The 26,058-nt window shown below is 41.1% G+C and overlaps 1 protein-coding gene across 3 annotated transcripts in view; it reads left to right on the top strand.

The window, feature by feature from the left end:
- The window catches only part of LRRC4C (leucine rich repeat containing 4C), a 1,176,981-nt gene that overhangs the window by 1,013,119 nt on the left and 137,804 nt on the right, over nucleotides 1-26,058 (top strand). For 2 of the 3 annotated variants that reach the window (XM_029914597.1, XM_029914599.1), the window contains exon 1: nucleotides 1,851-2,187. The exons of the other annotated variant lie outside the window; for it this stretch is intronic. The gene's annotated coding sequence lies outside the window, so the exon portion shown is untranslated. Of the gene's footprint in view, nucleotides 1-1,850; nucleotides 2,188-26,058 lie in introns of those variants that run through there. 3 annotated transcript variants of the gene reach the window in all.

The following is a 26,058-nucleotide window of genomic DNA, read 5'->3' on the forward strand; positions in this document are numbered from 1 at the left end:
GACAACTTCTCCCACACAATCCCTGAGTTTCTTTGCCCATTACTAACCTCAGAGCGTGGGGGGTTGTTTGGAAATTCGGCGGTTCCGGCTCTGCCCTCCAGGTGGCAGCAGTGCCACACCGCAGAGGCTCCAATCCCCTCGTCCCCGACTTCAAGTGTTAATGCAATTGACCAATCAGTGCTAAGATGATGGGAGGTAATTGGGTAATTGTATTTTACTGATCACAAGCAGAGAAAGGGAAGGAAAAAGGGGAAAGAAAGAGGGGCAGAGGAGGAAAGGGACTGCAGTCCGAGGGGAGATTTGGGGAGCTAGGACCCAAAACGTCAGGACGTGGCACTGGCCCGGAGAAAGGCTGCCGCGGGCACAAGGAGCGCATTTATCTATCTGGGGAGAGGGGGCGGGCGGGGGGCGGAGAGGAGCGGGCGGGGGAGGCCGAGAGTTCACGCCGGAGCGGATGGAAGGGGACCGGGGTTCCTGCCGCGCAGGGAGCCGGGAGCCAGGGCGATGGCGCTAAGGACGGCGCGGAGCAGCTGCGCTCCCTGGAACGCGTCTCCTCGCAGAGGACCAGCCAGCGTCGGGAAGGACTGCGCGAAGGGAGACCAACTTGTGGCTCCAAAATGCCCCCGACGCAGCTGGAAATGAGATCAAAGCTGCAGTTTCATTCGAGAAGGAGCGGAGGAGCCCGCGATTAGGGATTAAAAAAAAAAAAATCTTAACCTCCTTCGTTCCATTTTCTATTTTCCTTTTTTTTTTCTTTCCTTATTATTACGATTTTTTAAATTTGCCTAACACGCCATCGGTCCCCTCACTTCGCCTGGCCCGTTTGAAATAAAAGCCCAGGTTGAACTTCTTTCGCCGCGGCGCCCCCGGATGCGCTGCCCGCTGATGGAGGAGAAGGGGACCCCGGGGCTGGCAGGGGCCACCGGCGAAGGACCGCGTCACGCGTCTCCCCCGTGATCCCGGCGCAGATCGCGGAGTTCTGCAACACCTGGAGGACCTGGACCGGGTGCCGGGGGTGGGGGCGGGGACCGAGGAAGCGAAAGCCACCCCGAGCCTTAAAAAAAAGAAGAAGAAAAAAAAAAGTAGCGGGGGGAGGAATGGGTTTCTTCTTGACAGCTGACGGAGCCCTGAAATTTTCCTCCACTACCCCCGCCCCCGCCCCCGCCCCCGCCCCCCGCACTCCGTTTAACGTGAGATTATGAAATTGCAGAGGCGGTGGAGGGAAGGAGACAGGATATAACAGGGAGTTTGGAGGGAGAGGGGAAGGTGGCTGGCCGGGTGGCTGAAATCAAAAATCCAATTGCGCACTGGGTTGTGATGAGAAATCTAATCAGATCTTTGGAGAAGGGGCCGGCCGGAAGGGTGGCGAGTGGGGGGAGTTGATCCCCAAATTCTTCGAAGGGGGAGCAGGGGGTGAGGAATCCGTGATGTAAAAGGAGACTTTTTGGTGGCGGTTGGGTGCCTTGCAAAAATGAAGGATGCAGGACGCAGCTCTCTCTTGGAACCGAACGCAGTGGATAAACTGATTGTGCAAGAGGAAAGGAAGGAGGACGCTTTTTCTTGTGAGACCTGGATCTTAACACAAATGTGTATATGTGCCCACAGGGAGCCTTGAAAAATGAAGTAAACCAGTGTCAGACCCACGGGGCTTGGTGTGTTCTGACATAAATAAATAATAATAAAACAGCTGCCCCCCCTCCCCAAAGGATGATTGGAAGTGGAGAACGGAGGATCCACAAAGAAAAAGTATGCTCATTTTTCTCTATAAAGGAGAAAGTAAGCCAAGGAGATATTTTTTGGAATTGAAAGTTTGGGGCCTTTTTTTTTTTTTTTTTTTTTTTTTAAGGAAAGTAAAGACCTGCTATGGTGATGTTTTCTTTTCTTTTTGAATTTCCCACAAGAGGAGAGGGAATAAATAATACATCTGCAAAGAAATTTCGGAGAAGAAAAGTTGACCGCGGCAGAATGAGGCATTGATTGGGAGAGACAAACCAGCAGCGAGCACAGTTGGATTTGTGCCTGTGTTGACTAAAATTGATGGATAATTGCAGTTGGATTTTTCTTCATCAACCTCCCCCACACCTTTTTCTTTCTTTCTTTCTTTTTGGTGTCAAGATCATGCGTTTTCACTTGTTCTTAACCTCCTGGATTTCCATCTGGATGTTGCTGTGGTCAGTCTGAAATACAGTGAGTGATCCTTATTTTCTTATTTTATTGATGAAGAAAATGCCCACTAATTTAGCATTCCTGGTTCCTTTATCCCCTCACCCCCTTCAGTGTGATTTTTAAAGACGTGGCCATCGGGGGCCAGGAAATAGGGAGAAAGTGGCCCAGGCATTTGTTCCATCAGGTTGTGCTCACCAATGAGCCCGTTTGCTATAATGATGCAGGTTGTCTGCATCCTGGGCAGAGGCCCTTGCAAATGTTCATCAGGAAAAAAAAAATCTCCCCAAGAAAGGTGCTGCGGTGTAGGGTGCCTGTGCTGTTGTGACTGACACTCTGGAATGCCTTTCAGTTGTGAGGCAGCCCTGGAGTTAGATGCACAGATGTTTAGCCATTGAAAATCGAAGGGACCCAATTTAAATTTCATTATCCAACCTGGCATTGCAGATCAACAGAATGTATTAACACAAAAATATGATAATAAACCAAGCAGATGAAGGATGGCTTCTGGCTTCTGGCAGGTGGGTGGATTGAGGGAGGGGGAGTGGGCACGGGGGAGAAAGTGGCGGAAAGAGGTGTCTGCTCTTGCCCCATAGCTATCAGCTATCGCACACACCTGCTCCAGTGTGGTCCTCAGGTGACCCAGGTCCTCACCAGTGTGAAGAATGAGGAGGACCCACTCCTCTTCAACCTCCCCCCTTTCAAACTAACCACTTCTTTGGGTAACAGACAGGCTGTACATAGGTCGAAGGTGGCTTGGGCAGTTGGCTTGGGTTTTGCCAGAAACCGTCCTAACATCACCAAGACAGGGCAGAAATCTAGTGTCCTGTAGCAACTTAGATAAGGAACTAAAGAAAATGTTTGTGTGTTGAGCCCCAGTGATTCTCCTGTGCCAGCTTTGTCTTGGAAGAGAGAGGCCAATAAAGAAAAATAAGAGAAGGTTGAAAATGCTTAGAGAGCCTGGGGGCCTGTCGGATCTCCCCTCTTTCCATCTTGTTCCTCCCCCATAGTTTCCGGGGTCATGGAGCTGGCATTTTAATGTTTGGTTTAACAGAACCTTCCTCTTCATCCTTCTATATTCCTCTCGGGGGCCTTTAACCAGAATCATAGACGCCTATAAGTTTAGAGCCAGAAGACTCAGAGATCTCATGCCAATAAAAAGAGGAAACTGAGGCCTAGAGAAGCTATAACTTTGGTTAATGGCCAAACCTTTTGAGACAGGTGACTCACACAAGCCTTAGAACCGCAGACAAAAGTCAGTTTGGGATCCAAGCCGGACAGTAATCAACCATAAATCCCCACAGTTGCCATTTTTATCTAGAAGGGTCAAAGAAGGAACCTGTCCTGAGAGCTTGAAATAGATTCCTGTTACTTTGGACCTCAAAAGTAGCCCATCTCTAATATTCGTAGCCTTTCTTAGGCTTTTTTATTTTTTTAAATAGTAGAGCTCAGAAAACCCTAGTTTTAAGACTACTAAAAAAGATCCCCAACTCTGGTATATCCCAAAGGAGATAAGAGGCAGAAATCTCCTGCGTCCCTTCTTGGTGCTGGGCACATTTAATCTGATGAGTGGTGGTCCCTGGGGAGTCATTAAGAACCCTGGAGTTAGATTTATATTAGAGAGATCATAATAGAAACCAGAAACACCCTGCTAAAAGCATCTGAGTCTGTTCCTACACACACATCATCTATTCTTATCCTTTTCATTACCCCTTAACTAAACTAGCCTACAGCTGAGCACTTCTTTAATTTATTTTTCTGGGCACATGTTTCCTATTGGGACACAGATCAGGCAATAAATTTACCAACCTATGAAAATAATCACGCAGGATTTTTTTTCCTCCTGTGAGCGCCTTGTAGGTTTCAGCATCTATAATTCCTTGCAGGTTTTTTGTTTGCTTATTTGTTTTTGTTTTTATGTGCCCACAGTTAAGTCACCACTTGTGATCATAGACTGACTCAAGTTATCTCAAGTTTCTGCTCACTTGCAACTTAGCACAGGTGACGAAAGAGAAAAAAGAAAAAAAATGTGAACTTTGATTGTTTTTCCTGTGCAGCTCAGCCCTGGGGCTCACGTGGGAAACCCACCAGCCTTTAAATCAGCCTGGCTCTGCCCATCACTGGAGGTCTTCCCTCTCTTCCTTCCTTCCTCTTTCTTTCTTTCCTTCTCTCTTTCTCTTTTTCTCTCTGTTTCTCACTCTTTCTTTGCTTTCTAGAATTCAGAATTTCTTCCCTGCCACTCCAGTTAGACCTCAGAGTGTGTTTCTCTCCGAAACCATTGTCAGCTCCTCTCTGTACCCTCCACACTGGCAAACTTTTCTGAAAAGAGAGGCAATAAATGAAGGGGATGGTGGGCGAGGGTGGATGGAGAGAGAGCAGGAGAGAGAGAAGAGGGGTATAGCTATGTTTAAAGCCGTGGGCTGATACGTGTTCCCCCACTCACCTCCACTTAAATGTGTCTTCAGATCTAGAGATGATGGAGCATCATTTTTCATGCTGGTGAGTCACTTTACAGCACTACAGTTAGGGACACGCCAGCTTGGGGGTTAGCTCCTTTCCTTTGGCATTCAGTCGGCCCAGTACTTTAGGCCAGTTGCTCATGGACTGATGGAAGAATTTTGAGCACGTTAGATGAGGAAAGTTATCTCATTGCAGCTTGTCTCAGGGCCGAGGTTGGTGTCCACTGAATAACACTCCTGAGTTGTATCCCAGAGTTCTGCTGAGAGCCACAGGCCCAGAAAACGACTGGGTTTTGCAAGTTTTGAAGTTGCCTTTTCAAATATCTCTCGCTTCTGAGTCAATCACTGTGTCCTTTGAGCAATATGTTAATTTCTCTGACCCTTAACGTTCTTACCTGTATAGTGGGGATGATAATGTCACTGAATTAGAATTGTTTTCTGAATTGAAAGTAGTATTTTGCAAAGCCCCAAGCCGGATAGGCCCTCTGAGGAAGGCTGTTTGCTGTGGTTGTTTTTGAATTAGTTTGGATTAACTTGCTGGGCAATGAACACAGTCTGGCCAAGCACTTTACCAGTTCTAGTGGCTACATTTGAAAACTAGGGAAGGTGTAGCTGACTACAGGAATTGCCAGATTCTTCTTTTGATGTCTTATCCAGATAGACTGGCTGCAATAGGTCACTTTAGATACGAAATGCTGCTTCAAGCCCGAAGCTGAAAATCAAGTTTTCTCCTTAAGACACAGAAAAATAAATCTCAAGCAAAAATAATACTTAAGAGAGATTTTAGGGAAAAATAACGGTGTTGTGTATACTCTTGGTCTAAAAGTTGCATATGATAGCTCTTGTATATTAAATGTATGATTTTAGCTACATATTACATTGTCTCTGGAATGCTCAAAATAAAGGCAGGTTTTGTAGGCAATTATATAACTTAAAGTAGCTAGTGTAAAATTCCATTAGTAATATTAAGGTCCCCATGTCCACAATTTGGATGCATAGTCTTCCTAATTATAATGAATTCTATGTTAGTTAGAAATCTTCACTTTGTGATAGGATAAAGGCCTAATAAGTGGTATGAAATCAAGATTCTGTGTAGACACACAGGTCTCATGCTCTGTACATTCAAATCTTCCACTGTCAACTTACCAGTGGTTTTCTGAGGCAGCGAGTCATGGTCACTGCTCCTAATTTCATTGTCTACAACAGCAGCCCTGTGCTCTGTCCTTTTCCTCAATGTTTCCGGAGACCTGTTCTCCATTTGAGGGAAAAGGAATCCTGCTGTTTTAATTATTGTTACTCTTGATATCCTGTCTGTGAATGATAACAGGAAAGTCAGGCTGAGGAATTGCTCACTGGAGTTTTATACTTTTTTTTTTTCCAATTAGGGTAGCAATTTGAAATCTGTGTTAATTTTGGAAAAGCATCTTAAAATGAATCGTTTTCACTGATCTTGAAATGAAGCATCTATGGAGGCTCTTACCATTTCAAAACTTTTACATTTTTGTGCGCTTCTTGAAGGTGAAATTCAGTAAACGTGGACTCTGGCATCATCAGTGAATTTGAATATTCAGCTTTCCACTGGGTCATGTCTGTTACATGCACCATTTAACCTCTCCAAGTCTGTTTGCTTATCTGTAAACTAGAGGTAATAACACCCACAGGGAACTGACTGCCACGGGGATGAAATCAGATTGCATATGTTATGTACAGTAGTCATTCAATAAGTGCACATTTAAATTGAGCCTCTATGATTTCAGTTTCATGCATAGTTTGTGGGGGGGAAAAAACCCAAACCTGATACTCTCTTGTTTGAGGGAAGCAGTTAATCTAAATTCATGTTGGTATAGATTTTTAAAAGGAGGAATATATTAATAGGGTCATGGTAACATAAATACATGCATTTTTTGGTGATATCCTATACTTTTTTTCTTCTTAAGTTTGTATTTGAATCTCCAGGTGCTCATCCTGACAAGGATTCTTTAATCCCCATCACCCATTTTACCCATCTCCTCACCCTCCTTCCCTCTGGTAACTATGAGTTTGTTCTTTATGAAAGTCTTGTTTCTTGGTCTCTCTCTCTCTCTCTCTCTCTCTCTCTCTCTCTCTCTGTCTTTCTCTCTCTCTGTGTCTCTTTCTCTTCCTCCCTCCCTCTTTTCCTTTGCTCGCTTGTTTGTTTTGGTAAGATATTTTTAAAATACTTTTCAAACATGTTTGGGAGTGCTCTAGTGAGTGCCGTTCTCTCAGGAAAGTATTGAAACACTTTGTGAATTATGGAAAACATACACTGTCTACATAAACTTTCTGTAGATTGCCACGTACTTTATAACACAGACATAAAAAATTAATGATTTATAAATGGTGTCTCAGAAGACTCTCCAAGGAGATCAAGAGTCTCTTGCATCTTTTTCTTCAAAATGATTTTTCTGGGGAAATGTAAATTTGACAGTTGAAATTTGGGCGGGCAGATCATGTGGCTGAGACAGTGTGCAACAGTCTCTGCTGGCAAGGATTTTATTTGTTCTCTGGCATGTTCTCAGCACCTCAGAAGAGTGTCTGACAAGTTGTGTGGACGCAGTAGATAGTCTTTGAATGACTAATTGAATTTATTTTGAGACATCCCCTCCAAAAGACTCCAATGCATGTATATCTGAGTGTTTGCACTTGCTTGCAGGAACATGGGTACAAACATGAAACCTGGCTTTCAGGAATCTGTAGAAGCTTAATGAGAAATACCAATGGGTGTACTGACTATATGTGTGCGTGTGTGTGGTGAAATCTGTACACACACACACACACACACATGCACACACAGATTAAGCATCTGTTGAGTGGCTTCCTTAGGTTGGAAAACTGGAGGTCTGAAAGTTGGGTGATAGAGTATATTTTTCCTACTCTTGATGCTATCAGTAATGGACTGCAACAACTTGTATAAGTCATTTTACCTTGTTTAGTTCAGATTTCTGTTCTCCCATATTAAATGTAAAAGCTTAGGTTCCTTCAAGATAAGATTTTAGGATTATGAATTCGTAATTGACTACCTAGGAATTCAGGATTTCTAGAAACTGAAAATATTAGTGCCTGATATTGGGATACTAGTTGTTAAAATGTGGAATATGGTGTTCTAAAAGGAAAGCAAAACCAATGTTATAATGGTAGGTATGTAGGATTAAAGGGTGAAGGAAATCTCTAAAGTGTTTGTAGGAGAAATACAATGCAATTTGGAATAGAGACATTGAATCCCAACTTTGTTTCACACCTGTTAGCTGGTGAATCCCAAGTAGAAATTAACCTTTCTAGGCCTCACTTTCCTCAACTATAAAAATAGAGATAATTTTTAATGCAGTTATTTTGGGAGTGTTGAGATGTCTATGCGTTTGGCACCTGATCAGTTCACAATAAATGCTAGCTCACATTCTTTTCATTGAAATCTTTTTATTTTTCACAGAAATGGGAACATTTAACTGAAAGTCTCTTAAGTGTTTTTGCTTTATATTTATCCTGAATATGTAAATAAAATATTTTGCCAACTTACTATCAACTTTGGTAATATTACTTTTGATAATGTCTTCTGATGTCAGTCATTTTTATAATGAAGTCTAAAAATGATGAAAAAAACATGTAATATGAAGAAACTTTTATTTCAAGTTTGGCATAAACTGATGGTAGATTTCTATGCTTATGGAAGCTTTTAACCCTTATGGAGATCATGAGTATTAGTTCCTAATAGCAATAGTAACTACCATTTATCGAGCGTTTGGTATGCACTAGGCACTGTGTCCAAATTACGCATCTTTCTGCTTAATTCTCATCTAGGAAACTGAAACCAAAGAGGCTAAATGATTTGTCTAAGGTTATACAGCAACTAATGAATACAGCTAGAAGTAGAAGCTATATTTCTTCTGGCATTAGAACCTGAGAATCAGTAAATTCAAATTTGTTGACTTGGTAACAAATAAACATGCCAGCTCACCATCATCTAACCTAGTAGTACTCAGTTGGAATATTTTAATTGAGACTGAGATGACTACAGTCTCCATTTTCCCTATTTCCTGAAACAAAGGTTATACCAAGATGTTTAGGTCATATACCTTGCATATTGTTGTCAGTCTTCGATAATGTTCAAGTGTGCCCACAAGTGAGAAAGGGACAAATAAGAAACACTTGGGGAAAATCTCCCTACCTCACTCAACATACTAACAGAAAGGCTTTGCAAATTGCTCTGAGAGTATCTGAAAGTTCAAAGTTGTATGAGAAATAAGGTCAACGTTAATGTTAAGTTTGGTGTTTAGTTACAATACTGTACAAACCAGAGACGCCTCTAATGGTAGGCACCCAACACCTGACCTCAGGTCTAATCATGATTGATCTGTCTGTAGCTCTTGATGCCATGACTGCCTCTGGCTTTCTGAAACCCCGCCAGAGGTTTAAGATGCTGCTCACTATTCCTTCCTTTATTAATCTCACTTCACCTTCCTCCAGTCTTCCTGTTCTCTCCTTAAATGTTGAAGGCTTCCCATTTTGAATCCTATTCTATTCTATTCTATTCTCTCTCCTTTGTCCATTCTTAAGAGATGTCAGCAGGGCTTATTTTAAGAGATGACACTGAAATCCTTGGCCTCAGCCCCTTGTCCTTGTGGCTCCTAAGTCTCCATTGCCAGCAAGCTTCTACTCACTTACCTGGTCTCCTATAGACCTTACAAACTTAATACTCCAACTATAACTGATTATTTTCCCTCCAGAAGCCTGTATATTTTCAGTTTCAAATGATACCAATATCTCTTTCCCCTCCCTCATATCCAGTGACTCACCAAATCAATCATCAATCTACTCTCTGTCTTCAACTCAGCTTTTTTGTCCTTTGCCTAGATTCCATTGTTTCTCCCCTAGATGTCTTCTGATGACATTGACTCTTCTTCAGTATAGCCCATTATTCATTCTTTCTTTAACAGAATCATCCTAAGAAATAAAGCTGAACATCCCATTCTCTATATTCTATAAATATATTTACAGAATAAAATCAAAATTCTTTTCTTGATAATACAGTCTGGCCAGCCTATTCATGCCTTTCTTGCCTGCCTAATATCCTGAGTATTTTATTCTTCTGGCGATACCCTAGGCTAGTTTTGGCCCAAACTTCCTGAGACCTAATCCGTGTGCCTAGGATATACTCATATTTCAAATCTCAGAGTAAATTATCTCCTCTGGAAAAAGCCTTTCCGGGTTTTGCTAGACCCACTGAGTCCCTTATCCTCTCTGTACACCAGCATTTTGTTCATAGATCTAAGCTTTAAGGGCACTTGGCTGGCTCAGTCAATAGAGCATGCAACTCTTGTTCTGAGGGTCATGAGTTTGAGCCCCATGGGTGTAGAGATTACTTAAATTATAATAATGATAGTACTACTACTAATAATCAACCTGTAATAGCTTTTGTTACTGTTATAACATCTATTTATTTGGCTAAAACTCACAAGACTGTGACCTCTTTTAGGGTAGGGCCTCATCTTACCCTGTCATACCCCGTATAATGCACAGGCATCCTCAATGAGTTTGGAACTGCCAATAAATGAGTGGACTGATCTCACACATCTTTAGAGTCAAGAGGTTCCTTCAAATCAGTTTATCATCAGGCCATTATTTATCTGATATTTTCACCATTGGAATCACCTTTAAATAGTTTTCATTTTAGGGACCCAGTGTTTCAGACCTGCTTTGCCATTTGTATCTCCATTTTCCCTAATTGAAAACATATCCTTGCCAATCATCATTCTAGAAAACCCAGATAAGCATTGTTGCCATGACTGAGCCATAAACTGAGCCAAAAGAAAAAGAGTTTTGTAGGAGAACCTACATGGTTTCTAGTTGGCTCTTTGTAATATTAGTAGGAGCTGTCTTTGAGGATACCTGTTTTGAAAATAGTTCTGTAAGTATATTTTAGTGTGAATGTCAGCTCTAATTTATAGCCACCAATAGGCTCACTGCAGGCTTTGCCACACAGACTCCTCAGTGGCATTGTTCTCAAAGCCTATTTTTTACAAAAAGGAAGACGTTCCTTGCAGTTGTACATTTTTCACAAAATGTACAGTTACATGAAGTGGCCTTTTTACTCATGAGTGACTATTGGAAAGAGACTATGCCTTTTAATGTTGAGTATTGACCAAATATGGACTTCTGCAGTGGGAGAATTGAAAAAGATGGTCTCGTTAGTGGAAATGCCTGGATTAAAACATTTGGTGAGTTGTAGTCACTTTTTACACCATGAGGACAGCTGACTTTATGGAACCTGGTATCTCTCAAGAGATGCCCCAGCCTCATGGTTCAGAAGGACACCTCCTCCCTTCATAAGAAACAGCAGAAGACCCTGGATAAAATAGTAATTATGGTTTTATTTTATTCTTCAGTGTCTTGAATTTGTTGAATTAGTTCATTTCTTTTTCCTTCAGACTTTTTTAAAAGTTTTCTTCTAGTTTTAGATTGTTTTCAGTATAGAGGTTACCATGATTAGTCTTTAATAATAGTAAATAAGAGAGCATTAATGGCAGTGCTCCACAGTGCTTTCTAAGCTTAGCTATCCTCTCAACAACATTTTGGTCCCAGAACTTCCAAAGCAATACCCTCTGACTCCTAACTTCATCCTTTGTGATAAAGCATCAGGATGTGGTATGCGTGGTGGCGGGAGAGGGGGTGGTGTGCCAGGGAAGTTTCCTTTAGAAGAGCAAATGCTAAGTTTGGTCTCTGGTTCTTGCCAAGTTACAAACCGCTGAGACAACACTGTTTTCTTGGAGGGGTCCATTTATTTTATTCAATCAGTTTTGGCTAAGTCACTGTATGGGGTGTGGTAGAATTCAGCCATTCAATGGTATTTCTTCATTTGTTGCAAAGGTGGGTATCTGGGATGGGGATTGCTTTCACAGATTAAAAAACAGTAAATAAGGGCTTCTTCTTATGACTAATACTGTCTTCTTATTATTACAGTCTTCTGTGATTGTGATGTGGTCCTTCCTAAAACAAGTTGATTGATTGATTTGTGATGTTTTAAAAAGATGTGCTATTATTGATACGGCTGATCATTTTATAGTTTTTGAAGCCTAAGAATTGTAGTACTGTTCTCAGGACAGTAGACAAGTTTTCTTGAACCGATGATGTGATTTTGACAGTGAGAACTTTAAAGCTAAGTATTCAGAGGTTTTTAAAAAGGTGCATGACGTTTAAAAATGTAGATTTGAACAGTTTTAGATGTAATGATTTACAGTTGAATGGTTGGCTGCAGAATCTGAGCCAGATCTGGTATTGTGCTGATTTTACAACTTGACATGAGAATGAAGGGGATGGGGTGTGGGTGCGGGTGGAGGGGGTGGAGAGTGAGAGATTGACTGGATTACCTTGAGTCTGGCTGTTCTGATCTGGGCAGAGAGAGGGCATGATAGTGTAGTTCCCTGATCTCTAGAGAGACTCACCTGGGAAGGGACCAGAGCATGTGTGTGGCCGAATGAATTCAAATGTACTATGGAGAATAAGCCACGGGACTCTGCTTGCTTCTAACTGAAAAGGTAGAAAGTCAGAAGCCACCCTAAAAGAGTTAACATCTACACAGTGGTGTTCAGGATGGCACGGATGGAATGATGAAGGCTTTCTCTGTATTGTTTGAATGTTGCCATGGCAATACTTTCCAGCAGAAGTTACATGTTTTTTCAATTCCCCAAAGCAGCAAACAACCTTTCCCTCTCCTTCTCATCCTCCCTTCATCCCTCTCCCTGTCTCTTTCCATCCTCAGTCCTTACCTCCTCCTTCTTTCCCTCCTCCCTCTGTCCCTTCTTTTGTTCTCACTTTCTTAACTCATTACCCATTAACAACAGAAATATTCCAACTCCACGAGGTTGGTTTTAGGCAGAAAGTGAGTCAGACATACAGCCTTCTATCCGGGTTTCTGTTTTCCCTGTCTGTTTACACATTAAAGACCTAATTAGATGGAAGCTGTGGATGGAAGCAGGGTTGGGGCTTTCCCTTGTTGGTGGGACATAGAACATATTATAATGGTTGGTGTTGTGGTGATATGTTAATTGGATCGCTCCAGGCAAGTGCAGAGCAGCAGTCTCTGACAATTAGAAAGAACAATGACTTTACTATGAAGGAACCCACTCTCTAACCAGTGGAAGGATTAGCATGCATTGCAGGTCTGTGGAAGGTTCCTGTAGACCCCAGGAGAGATCTGCAGTTGGAAATGCCTCCTGTCTCTCTAAAGCTAGGTTGCTGCCTTTCCATTGGCTTCTTTTGCTGCCAAAGAAAGAAAAGTGAGGGGACAGTGAGAGATCTGGTTTAGTTGGGGGAGGGGCGGGTGGCTGTCGCATGCAGACCTGGGCCATAGGATATATTACAGGGATGTTAGGAAAAAATCTTTGCCTGCTTAATGCACGTGGCCAGTGAATTGTGAAATGGGTCTCATTAGAGTCTTTCATATCCCGGCATGTGCCAAAGTGCTTTGCCGGCACAGCGCCATCACTTCACGTCCTACCCTGCTGCTGTTCGCTTCAGCCAAGAGGGGACAGAGGCTCTGTCTGTATTAAAGGCTCCGGTCCCATCTCTCTCTGTGCACTGTTCATTGTAAGGCGCCTCTGGGCCTTTCAGTCTGGCCCGGGATGAGGCTCAACACAGCCCCTAGGTGTTTGCAGAGAGGAAATAGGAAGGATTTGAGCATCACTGATAAGTTTGAGGCAGCCAGTGGGTGCTGACACCCAGAAGTTTCCTCTCTTTTCCTCACCAAAGCTGTTTGTAGGCTTCCCAGTGGATATGCCAGGATACTCACCTGAAACAGAAGGTGGGTACTTCAGAACCAAGTAGGTCATGAGGGACCATTGTGTTACTGGATACTTTTTGCTTTTCCTCAGATTCATATACCAGAGATTTTAGAATCCCATTCTATCTCCCAAAGCATAGCCCCATCAGTATTACTAAGAGCTACCATAGGCTGGGTACTACCTACCTGTCAGGCACTCTGCAATATCTTATTTGGGACATCAGATGATACTATAAGAATATTGACGAAAAAGCATAGACATGGAAGCCAAATCGCTTCTCAGATCTGTGACTTTGGGTAATTTACTTACTCTTTTGAACCTCAACTTTCTCATCCACAACATGGGAATAAATATAGTGCAGACTTGTGAATTATACTTGAGGTAATGTGTGTAAAACTTTAACTAGAATGTTTGCACATGAAAAACACTCAAGCCTTTTTTGTGAAAATATGAACGGTGTTTTCATATAACAGTATTATGAAATAGTCATAAGGCATGTGCCTCGGGCAGAACAAAATTAAAAATAATTAAGAGCTGATTGTTTAATGAAAAAGGAACAGTAGTTTTTGAAGATGAGGTTCTGAATTTGAAATCATGAAGTTCTTGATATTTTGGGTAGAAATGACAGCTTGGGAAGCTGAAAAGATAGAATCATTGAAATAAATTTTTGTCCCATTTGTTCTGAATAGATGATTTTCGTCCATCCATATTAGGATTTTTTTGGGGGGGGTTGTTTCTGTGGGGTTGATCTCTTGGTTTTGCGTCAGTTTTGATGCCTTAGATTGGATATAAGAAAAATAACACTAACTAACTTATGGGAAAAAAAGAGAATTTACTGGCACACACAATTGAAAAGTCCTGTGGTCCATAGAGTTCAGGCATGGTTTGATCCAGATGCTAACAATGTCATAGGAGCCCCTGCTCTATTTTCTCCGATTCTCATAGTCCAGCCTTCTTCCATGGCCCGTTTTCACCCTCAGTCTGTTGTTTTGCATTCCCTAATTCATCCACCAAAGAAACACTTTTGGCATTCACACTTTTGGCTTACCGCTTACAGAGAGGATCCTGAGATCTAAGCTGACTGGACTTTTAGGTTATATGCCTACTCATTGACCCATCGCTGGCTTCAAGGGAATGGAGCTGACAGTCAAGTCTATATCCAAATGGAATTCAGAAGCTATCAAGAGAGAAGGGGAATTAGGTGCTGGACAGATCATCCCAGAGAAATACCAGAGGTCTAGTGGTGGAGTGTGGGAGGGATGGGTTGTTTTGCTTCACATAGTGACTTGCTGCAAGGGTTACTGTTGTCCAGACTTTTCTGTAATCTTACATTGTATATAGGTATTGAAGTTTTAATAACCACCTAAGGAGTTTTGTTCTTTCAGCAAATCATCTGGCTGCAGCCATCAGTTTTCAGAGGAACAACTTCATCTGCCTTCATGCTGGTTCTGCGTTGCCCCCTTCATCTCATAGGAGCAGGTTCCTGCTTCGGAATGGGAGTTTACAAGCTTTTCGAGAAGTGTGGCAACAAAAGCAAAAACAAAATGATTCTCTTCAGGCAATGACAGTTGATTGGTAGAGTTAAACCGCCTCAGACACCCATGGTCCTGGTCACCTGCACCAGCCAGGGGCGTGCTTCTATCCAACTTGGATTTCATTTAATTTGTTATTGCCAAGATTGCAGCGATGACATGGTCCATCCCCAAACTCTCTCTTCTGCCTACCCAGAGATAGTAATCCAGATAATGTGGCACAGTGTCCTCCCTCGTTAATATAAGGCAAGGTGGAGGAAATACTTATCTGGACTTTGGATACAAGTATTTGTTAAGATAACCTATTCAGAGACATGATTGTTCACCAAGTTCAAACACTAGGAATTATCTCATTTGTAGTCTTCACACTGTGTGTCCCGTATTGTGCACCATATGGACACTTTACTTATACTCACATAGTGGCATGCTTGAATTGAGACTCTAAGCAAGACCAAATGCTTCTCAGAAGAGCTACTGAAGAACAAAATGCTGGTAGAATAGGTAGGGCCTAGAGAGTTACAATAGTGAAGAAGATACCAATTTATTGACCACCTTTCATGTGATAGAAATGGTAGTGGGTTATTTTTCATGTCTTATATCATAATACCCTTGCAAAAACTGCAATAATTATAATAATTATATAAAAATACCAGTAACGGTTGACATTTATTGATCCACTATTATGTGTAGGCACTGTTCTAAATGCTTTATGTTTATAATGACATGGGATCCACAAGCAAATAAGCATCTCTTTTTTTTAGACATGAAGAAAGAGAAGTTTAGATAGGCTCAGTTGATATATTCATGCCACACAGCTGATGAATGACACACTGTTGAAATTTTGGTCAGCCCTGTGCCATTTCTGTTTTGCTATGCTGCCTCTCACGTGAGACTACTTCATATAAACAACACCAACACCAACAAAATACCACTTCAACTTGGTTTCTTTAAGTTTAAAGCAATCAAAACACCAAAGACCTGTAACTCTTTCCATTAAACCTCACTTGTTTTTTAATTATATTTTTCTGCATTCTCAGCTTTGCCAATCTGTTATAGAGTCTTAGGCTCCAGTTTGGTGGAGGGAAGCTGCTAAGTAAGGCACAACTCTGGATATTGGAAAGTAAAACTGTTCCTGCACCATTTATTTGAGCTGTATCAACGATTAGAGATCACTTCAAGTGAACTACATGGGTGTTTTTAGGAGACCTTATTGTTTGCCTCATGTTGGGAAGAATGAAGAAACATTTCTTACCCCCGTGATCCCTGGCAACTTTGAATATCTGTCTCAACAGATACTAGCGGTTGGCAGGCCTTCTTCCTGAAGAGGGATGATACCAGCATCCCATACCTAGCTGCATAAGGCTGTACTATGAATTTTTTGTCTTATTTGTAACCATCAAAAGACATCCTCCTCTATATATAGAAAGGGGGTATTGGGTTCTCTCCTCCATAGTCCCTAAGACTACTCTCTCCGACTAGCACGGTGCGTTTGAGAAGCCAAAGCGGAGATAGCTCTGGGACACTGTCTTTGCTGCCTGTCCCAAGAAGCCACTAAACAGAATTGCTGTCCTCCGCTTATCCAGGCATTGGGCCAGGTAGGAGGCAGTGCCCCAAACAGTTTCCTTACTCATTCAGTGTATCACCCTTTCTTTCACATATGACACACACAATGCAACAGCACAGAAAGCAGGCACACACAGTGGCCATTAAAGGCTCTATGGACACACACACTTGCTCATGCGTGCATACGTGTGCGCACACATTCACACACACACACACGTACATGCACATAATCCCTGCCAGTTTATCTTAGTGTTCTGAATTCCCACATGACTTCTGAAGGGCCTCTTCAAGCCTTGTGCCATTCATCTTTCTCAGTGATTCAAGACAGGAGAGAAAGAGCGGCACACAGGGCAATAGACTGTGGATTCAGGACATGGCTTGACATCCGAGAATTATTCTCCTTTTGCCTACTGTGTATTTGACCCAATATCCTGTGTTTAAAGAATATGAAGTGACTGTAATATCAGTTGTGGCTTCTTATCCCCAAATCAAATGCTTTTTAAAAACAAACAGAAGAGGCTTGGTGCTTTTTGCTATTTTATGATCTCTGAACAATTGCTTCCTGTCCCCGGGGGCTGACAAGACAGAGTGGTTCTTGCTTCATGTTGTCTCCAGAATATGCCCCTTCCTCCCCTAACTCAGGCTTTTAGTACTTATCAGGCCCAGATAACTATAATCATGCCCTGATTTGCCCTTCTCCTCCCCATCCACCTTTATCACCAGTTATTTATTCCAAAGGCATTGCTGTTCTCCTAGGAGCAAACCCTCACTTGTAAAATAAATGCCAGACCCTGAAGTCTGGCACTGTTCCAGAGGGCCTCTCTCTCAGCAATTCTTGCCTCCATTTCAGTATGTAATTCTTACCATATCGTTGCCATTTCCTATATACTGCTTCGTCTGGGCAATTGTTGTATGTGCCTATTTGTTTCTCCACCTGGAGGGAAGGCTCCCTGAGGTCAGCTCCTTGACTTGCACTTTTGTGTCCCCTCAGTGCCAAAGCCGAGGAGATATACATCTTCATAATAGAAAAACGAAAAAGTTTGCTTTGTAAGTTTCCATCTCCTGATCTTAAAACAAACCATTGCTTTGTTTTTCATTAGATTTTCATTATTTTCCTAGTAGATGACCTTATAGACTCTACTTGGGGCTAGGCAACATTCTCCAAGAGGGGCACCCACCTAGCAGCATGCCGTCTTTGCAATAAGATGAACTCCCTTTTGCTGAATTTCCTGTAGGATACCTTAAGAGAGCTGCTATTCAAAGAGCAGTAATTCAGACCCCTAGGTTTCCTGCTTTGCTTAGCAGGGATAAGGAACTCTGTAGTCAAAGCAATATGCTTCTGTGGGCAAAGGCATGGTTGTCTTCTTCAGAGGCTATCTTGCTTCCGTTTCTCCATTGTGCTGACATGATAGATGGGTTTCCCAAGGGGCACGTTCATGTGTACATGATGTCTCTTCTTCCAGCTTCTTGTTCTGTGACAGGCATAAGAGCATAACAGAGTTGCAGTTAATGTTTTAAATCTCCTGCCTGTGTTTGCATATTATTTACATATGTAACATTGGTTCCTGAAGCTAATCCACAAAATGGAAAGGTGTCCTGATGAAGTTTGCAAAAGCAAATAGGGAAACAAGCAAAATGTAGTGAATTTCTCACAAAAGCAAATTTATAGGATTTAAATTTTTTTAATGTTTATTTTTGAGAGAGAGAGGGAGAGGAAGGGGCAGAGTGAGAAAGAAACAGAATCCAAAACAGGCTCCAGGCTCTGAGCTATCAGCACAGAGCCTGATGAAGGGCTCGAACTTGCAAACTATGAGGACATGACCTGAGCCGAAGTTGGATGCTTAACCAATTGAGCCACCCAGGCACCCTGAAAATTTATATGATTTAAAAAGTTGACCTTTATCTTATTTTCCTTCGTAATTTCTTTTTAAATATTTTTATGTCTTTTATTTATTTTTGAGAGATAGAGAGAGACAGTGTGAACAGGGGAGGGTCAGAGAGAGAGGGAGACACAGAATCTGAAGCAGGCTCCAGGCTCTGAGCTAGCTGTCAGCACAGAGCCTGATGCAGGGCTCAAACCCACAGACTGTGAGATCATGACCTGAGCTGAAGCCGGACACTTAACCAACTGAGCCACCCAGGCGCCCTCCCTTTGTAATTTCATAAGGTCAAATGTCTCCCCCTCACTTTTTAAGGTGAATGATTATGATATATATGGTATTAATTTTTTTCTCTAATGTTATTCCTTGGCAAGATAAGTTATGTTTATGACATTTGACCTCCATATTTGTCATTGACTACAGTAGCTCAATAGTAGCCTATTGACACTACAATAAGATATAAACACTGGAAAAACCTTTGAACAGGTGGTTGTAGGTAAAATAGAAAATGTGAGTCCATATCACCATAGATTTCAATAATGGCTGTTTCCCACTGTCGAATGCCATTGTCAGAGGTAACAATCTGGTGCTGCGGCTGCCACTTTCTGGCCATCGGATGCAAAGCAGGTTACCTCCCCTCTCTGAGACTTCTGAATCTATAAAATGAAGAGTTTTGATTTCGATGCGCTGCAGTGTTCCTTTTAGCTCTCTCTTTCTGAAGTCTTAAGACATTTCATGGAACTATTTGCAGGTAACAGGACTATATTTGCCAGAGAGAGTAGAAATGCATTTTCCTTGTTCCCCTTCTTGGATATTCCTGATGGCTTATTTCCTTTCTGCACATCTTCTTATCCTCCTCTGCCTTTTTTTCCCATCATGCTTGTCAAATGTATTTCTTTCCTCTCCTATCTATGTCTAGCCAAGTCATCCACGTTAGATTTGCCTTTTTGTGTGTGTGTGGCTATTCCGCAGGGTAAGCACTTCATTTCAGACTTGCTTCCACTAATTAACTACGAAATTAAGTAGGTGAATTCATTGATTCAGCACTTGGTTTGATGTTTATATTAACTCATGAAAAGGGAAGCCCTGGATGTGGCCAGAGGCTTGACGGGAATCTTTCCCTCCCCCTGAAATCTCCTTTGACTTCCCACACTAGATAGCTATCTCGCTGTTTCTCAGAAGTAGCCATGCATCTGGGGGACAGCCAAATGACCGATACTGCAATGGGCAGGAATTGCATTCCTTGTGACTTTGTGTTTATAGAAAGGATCATTGCTGCTTCTTGTCCTTGCTCTGCTTACTGGCCACCGCTTCAGTTCTACTTTTCATATACCTGGTGAATTCCTTTTGGATGCCTACTGAGACTTTAGTGATATTTATTCCATGCCAGATACCCCTGGGGCCACTGCCCATGAGGAAAAGTAGCCCTCAACAGAGGCTGAAATCCTCACCTCATTTCCATCAGAAAGGACTTAATGTAAGAAACTGAAATAGGGTTTCATACCTCACATCAGAGCCTTCTACTGGTTTTCAGGAAAAGAATTGACTTAGAATTGATTTTCATGTTTGTTTCCAGCAATCACATTTTCTTTCATTCTTTATTGTTGTATACATAGTAACCACAAGTGAGTGACAGGTATGGTGACCGTTTGTCACAGTACTGCGCTTACCTATTTTTTTGACATTTTTTCCATTTGTGTAGGGATTCATATCTTTTTTCAAATCTCTGTAAATAGTATCTAGCTGATAAAATACGTAGTATGATAAAATAGAGTGGAATGGGGTTTGTAATGGAGTACCATCCGTTGTAAGAGAGGCTTTTCTTGGAACCCCTTCAAGCAGTTCAGTTACTTGGCTAAAGTAATTGGATTAAAAGAAAAATGTATGAAATTTATGTTCGCTGATTTTCTATACCTTCTGTTCCTTGCACCCCTGTTAAAAGTCCTGATCTAAGTGTCACTGCCTCTGGACGGTTCATTTTATTCGTTCCATGTATTGTGTGTGCTGATTGATGGCATGAAGGGACCTTATCTCCCCATTGCTGCATTGGTAGGTAGCCTCTGGTGATCTCCGCCAGCACTTCACACACCCTATACCATGGCACTTATCATATCATTTTGTAATTACATGATCATTAAATATCTTCCCCACAGCATTCAGAGCTTTTCCTTTTTTTAAGTTTACTTATTGATTTAGAGAGAGACAGCAGGGGAAGCCCAGAGAGAGAGGGAGAGAGAGAATCCCAGGCAGGCTCTGCACTTCAGCACAGACCTGGACGTGGGGCTTGATCCCATGAACCTTGAGATCATGACCTGAGCCAAAACCATGAGCCAGACACTTAAGTGGCTGAGCCACCCAGGTGCCCAGAGCTTTTTCTTTGTCTTCTATTTTTTCTTTAATGCTTATTTATTACTGAGACAGAGAGAAACAGAGCATGAGTTGGGGGGTGGTGCAGAGAGAGAGGGAGACACAGAATCCGAAGCAGGCTCCAGGCTCCGTGCTGTCAGCACAGAGCCAGACGCGGGGCTCGAACCCACGAACCATGAGATCATGACCTGAGCCAAAGTCAAACGCTTAACCGACTGAGCCCCCCGGGTGCTCCCTTCCAGAGCTTTTCCTATGTAGGAAGCCAGTCTTATTCTTCTTTGTGTCCTCTTTGAGACATAGTAGGGACTCAAGCAGTGCTGAAAGAAAATAAATGGTATAGTGAACACTTAAAGCTTGGAATTTGTTCATAGCAAGATTTAACCTTTCTGATTATAGTGAAATTTGAATTTGAGTAAACTTCTTTTGCAAATTTCAATATTATAGTATTTTGAATTACTATGTCAAATCGTACTATTAAATACATTTCATACATTTGTTTTAAGACACTACTTTGGGTTTTAAAACATGCCTATACATTGTTGTAAAATATTATTTAATGAATATAATTCCAAGAATTAATTTTAATCAGTTAGTAGTTAGTCTTTAGTTAATAAATTTCTTTTTTCAACATAGCTCTCCATTTTATAGTGCAACCATTTTAAATTTGTAAATTGATTCTGAAAGAAAAAGACAGACAAAAAGAAGCCTAAGATCATATTGGCTTGTCTTATATAGACCAAATTGAATTGATAATTGTCAAGTCCCTTTTAACTTGTCATAGAATAAACAAACACAACCGTTTTTCCTAATACATTGAATTCAAATTTTAAAATTTTATAACTTGATATTTGAAATTTTTATGGGTGTATGTGCATATATGTATACATATATGCATGTATATACACATATGCATGTGCAAAATGCATATATGTGTATATATATATACACACATGTAAACAGATATACATACGTATTTCTTGGTAGATAATAATTCAGAAGTCTGGATTCTACTTCCAGTGTTTTCCTGTATAAGACATTGCAATTTAACTGATTATACCATCATTAAAAATACAAATAGAGGGGTGCTTGGAGGCTCAGTCGGTTGACTTCAGCTCAGGTCATGATTTCACAGTTCACAAGTTCAAGTCTCTCATTGAGCTTGCTGCTCTCAGTGCATAGCCTGCTTTGGATCCTCTGTCCCCCTCTCGCTCTGCCCCTATCCAACTCACACTATCTCAAAAAAAATTTTAAAAATAAAAAATGCATGGGGTGCCTGGGTGGCTCAGTCGGTTAAGCGTCCGGCTTTGGCTCAGGTCAGATCTCACGGTTAGTGGGTTCGAGCCCCACGTCGGGCTCTGTACTGACAGCTCAGAGCCTGGAGCCTGTTTCAGATTCTGTATCTCCCCCTCTCTCTGACCCTCCCCTGCTCCAGCTGTCTCTCTGTCTCTCAAAAATAAATAAAAAGCATTAAAAAATACAAATATAATGTGGGAGATAATAGAGTAATGAAGAATTATTTCACATATGTACAAGAATGACACATTTTTCATTATAAAAGGGATCTACTTACAGCTGTAATTAAGTGTAATAGATTCATTGCTCCTTCAATAGTTTGTATACAAAAATATTATTTCAAAATAACATTCTTTAGGGCAACTGGGTGGCTATTTGTTAAGTGTCTGACTCTTGATTTTGGCTCAGGTCATGATTTCAGGGTTCATGAGTTTGAGCCCCATGTCCAGCTCCCCATTAACAGCACAGAGCCTGCTTGACATTATCTCCCTCTTTCTCTGCCCCTCCCCTGCTCACTCTCTCTCTCTCTCTCTCTCTCTCTCAAAAATAAACTTTAAAAAAAATTTTAAAAACTTACATTCCTTTAAACTCCAGAAACTGTTAACTGTTTCTAGCAAAGATTATAGTCCAACTAAAGAGTTAAAATTTTTTTTAAAAAATGTGATAAAGAAATGTTCACATTGCTTTTCATTTGAGAACTTATTTTCTGCTAAAATTCAACTCCTAATATCTTTCTGCAGTTGTGTGAGAATAATTGTTTAAAATAAACATTGGGTACCTTGGATAGTTTTGATACAATTGTATAATTATGAACTCAAGGGAAATATGTACATTCCACAATGTAAGGTATGTGTCTAAGAGTGGGTAATCTAGTATATACAGATTATCAATTTTTAGTCAAGTAGTTTGATTTTTAACATATACAACTCCTTTTAAAAGATATATTATCATTCAGGAATTTTTTTTTCCCTTTTGAGGCAGTAATTCATTTGGTGTCTTTGCAGTGACAGAAAAAGAGAATGAATCATAGGTTTACACTCTGTTCATGCAGTCTGAATAATTTAATTAATGCTTTTATAATAAGACTTGCTTTCCTCCAGGATGAATTTTGATTGAGACTTTGAAGCAAATGAAGATGCTTCATAGAAATTAAGATTTACACTAGCAATAATTTAATTCTTTTTTTCCTTTTTTTTTTTTTAATATTGATTTATTTAGAGAGTACCCATGTGAGTAGGGGGAAGTCAGAGAGAGAAGGAGAGGGAGAGGGAGAGAGAGAGAATCTCAGGAAGGCTTCAGGCTGTCAGTGCAGAGCCTGACACTTGGGCTTGATCTTAGGACATTAAGATCATAACCTGAGCTGAAGTCATGCATTGACCACTTAACTGATTGAGCCACACAGGCACCCATCTTTATCTCATTATTTTTAATGTGCTGAGAGTTGAACAGGCCCAGGAGCAACTGTTGTTGGTCTTTGGGTCTTATATATTTCACAAAGGTAATAAAAGCTAAAGGATTTTTCCTCTCCTCTCTCAATGCACACAACTTTTCAGTAATTTCAAGAAGAATCCCTTCTGTGGATCTTTGCTAAAGGAAAGCTGTTTTTTTTCTTAATGCTTATTTATTTATTTTGAGAGACAGTGTGAGTGAGGAAGGGGCAGAGGTAGAGACAGAATCCCAAGCAGCCTGTGTGTTGTCAGTGCAGAATCCAACATGGGGCTCAATCACATGAATGAAATTGTAAGATCATGACTAGATCCAAAATTAGCAGTCAGATGCTCAACCAACTGAGCTATCCACGCACCCCAAGGAGAGTTATTTCTTGAAGTGGCTTTGCCTGTATCATGTACAAGGCCAGAACTCATAGCCATCCAATTACATATCTATCACAGGCTTCAATTTTTGAATCAGACATAGATGGGTATATCAAGGAAGGTTTGTGTCTATTATGTTCCCAGATGTTCGGTTTATCTTACTTCAAGAGTATATAGGATTCGATTCATAGTATTATACACTTTGTGGATGAATTTTATTGTTTCTGTTTTCTTGTTTTGTTTGTTTTTGAGGTTATTGGGGAGTAAAGGCTACCTATAAGGTTATAAGACTAGCTCTTATGGAAATCTCAAGATATATTTTTCATTATTGGTTCCATCTTTTCATCTAACTTCTACCTAATGAGGACCTTTAGCTTTCTGGAACTCCTCGGTATATCTGTGTTTAGTTTATGTTCTGTTTGGAGCATGCCTATTGTAATGGATTGATGACATATATCTGGAAAATGCCTATTGTAATGTGCAGGAATGGATTGATATGTCATGGTAAGATTTTTAATGATTTTTGTATAGCACTGAAGTTCACTTAAAACCTTTAAGAATAGGACTTAATGCTAGACTGATTGGAATTATATTAATAAGTGAATGAGGTGGGAAATAAAACAAGTGATCTGCACACTATGGTTCATTCCTAGTGTGTCACATAATACAATGTGATACAATAAAATGCTGTCATTATAATTCCCTGAGTCTGGGATGCAGTTCTGAATGAAACCATTGATCTCCACAAAGATGCCCATGTATGTCAGTCATGGAAGAGTCGCTCCTTATGAGGTCTTCATGTCCCCTAACCCATATTGACAGATGGCAGTCTATATTCAGGATTGATGGGAGTGAAGAATGAATACATCATGCCTCAATGAGACATTTAGGGTTGAGCAGAAATACTGTTTTAGTAGTTTCTTTGTGGCTGGGCAACACAAGCTCTTATATACTGAGGAGGTTTCAGCTCAAGCCAGGATGTGAGCACATTTGATGTAGTCCAGTTCAAAACAAGTTCTTTAATGCCTGCTATGGTATGCTAGCCACTACCAATATGTGTTAGTTATGAAATCCTTTTTATTACACAGAGTTGTAAAGTTAGTAAAGGAGGAAATTCAACTTTCATTCCCAATGTTCTGTGCTCTGTAACTTAGGAAAAGTCATTTAACCCTTCAGAAGCTCTCTCTCCTCATCTGTGAAATGCAGCTGCTCCCACATTCAGTGTTGTTGGAAAGATGGAAACAGATGGCAAAGCAAAAGACACTACATAATTTTTATATATGAGAGGTTTGGGCTTTACAGGCTGCTGGAAAAGAAGGGGTCCCTTGGTGACTGGTTTTGGGATAGCAAGCTAGTTGCTTTTCCTTGGGTAGGATATATTCTGGGTTGCACTGGGGGTAGGAATGTTGATAGAACTTATTTTGAGACCTACAGTGCATCCAACCCTTTAGAGTATGGAAGTCTCTTATGGTTTTTAAAAATATGGGTTTCAAACTCTGTGGCAACACCTGGCTTGCAGTAGGTGCTCCAAAGTCATTGTGCTCAGCTTTTTCCCAGTAGTCACCTTACTGAGGAAAAAAAAACCAGGAAAAAAGAGTATTAGAGCTAGCTTATCCAGATTGTTTGTATACACTACTGTGATCAAAATCACCTGATACGCATGGTAACTTCAACTTCGTTCTGCCTATAAACAGTCAATGATCTCGTTAGTTGCAGCTGTAGACGCAGTGGTAGTGGAAATCTTTGTTTATTGAATTTCCAGCTTCCAATCAACTGTGCAAAGAGCAACTGTGTGAAAATAAAAGTCAATCGTCACCCTCTCCTCTCTTTACCTCTGCCTCATTGTAAGAAGCATTCAGGTTCCTAGATTGGTTGAAAAAGTAGACATTCTATAAATAAAATAGAAGGGAATCTTCCTCTGTCTCTTTAAACAGTTGTGGGCTGAATTGTGTTCTCCAGAATTTGTATTTTGAGGTCTTATCCCTAACCTCTAAAACTGTGACTGAATTTGGAGATGATGTCTCTAAATAGGTAATTAAATTAAAATGAAGTCTTGGGGCAACTAGGTGGCTTGGTTGAGCGTCCAGCTACAGCTCAGGTCATGATCTCATTTTTCATGGGTTTTAGCCCCACATTGGGCTTTGTGTCGACAGCACAGAGCTTGCTTCGGATTCTCTGTCTCCTGCTCTTTTGCC

Source organism: Suricata suricatta, chromosome 11, assembly GCF_006229205.1.
Source record: "Suricata suricatta isolate VVHF042 chromosome 11, meerkat_22Aug2017_6uvM2_HiC, whole genome shotgun sequence".
NCBI lineage: Eukaryota > Metazoa > Chordata > Mammalia > Carnivora > Herpestidae > Suricata > Suricata suricatta.